We start from the raw sequence: 851 nt of genomic DNA, 5'->3' as shown, positions 1-851 counted from the left end.
GGTTTTCGTTGCCACCGTACTCTACAGAGGAATTGTTGGGTCTATGTAAATCATTAACAAGTCATTGAGTGTGGTCTTTACCTACTGTGTAAAGTGTCCTGAGATAACTTTTGTTATGATTCGACACTATAAATAAAATTGAAAATTGAAATTGAAATAGTATTAGTACTAGTAGTAGAAGCAGTAGCAGTAGCAGTAGCAGTAGCAGTAGTAGTAGTAGTAGACTTAGTAGTAGAAGTAGTAGTAGTAGTAGTAGTAGTAGTAGTAGTAGTAGTAGTAGTGGTGGTGGTAGATGTAGTAGTAGCAGCAGCAGCAGCAGTGGTAGTAGTAGAATTAGTAGTAGTAGTAGTAGCAGTAGCAGTAGTAGTAGTAGTAGTATTCGGAGCAGTGGTAGTAGTAGTAGTAGTAGTAGTAGTAGTAGTAGCAGTAGTAGTAGAGCAGCAGCAGCAGTAGAAGCAGTAGTAGTAGTAGTAGAAGCAGTAGTAGTAGCAGTTGTAGTAGCAGTAGCAGTAGTAGTGGCAGTAGTAGTAGTAGTAGTAGTAGTAGTGGTAACAGTAGCAGTGGTAGCAGTAGAAGTAGCAGTAGTAGTAGTTACAATAGCAGTAGTATTAGTAGTACTAGAAGTAATAAAAGTAGTAGTAGTAGCAGCATTTGAAGTAGACGTAGTAGTAGTAGTAGCAGTAGTAGTAGCAGTAGTAGTAGTAGATGTAGTAGTAGCAGCAGTAGCAGCAGTAGTAGTAGTATTAATAGTAGTAGTGGCAGTAATAGTAGTAGTAGTAGTAGTAGTAGAAGCAGTAGTAGTTGCAGTAGTAGTAGTAGTATTAGTAGTAGTCATAGTAGTAGTAGCAGTA

Source organism: Echiichthys vipera, assembly GCF_963691815.1.
Source record: "Echiichthys vipera genome assembly, chromosome: 22".
NCBI classification, from domain to species: domain Eukaryota; kingdom Metazoa; phylum Chordata; class Actinopteri; order Perciformes; family Trachinidae; genus Echiichthys; species Echiichthys vipera.
Note: the sequence above shows the minus strand (reverse complement) of the source record.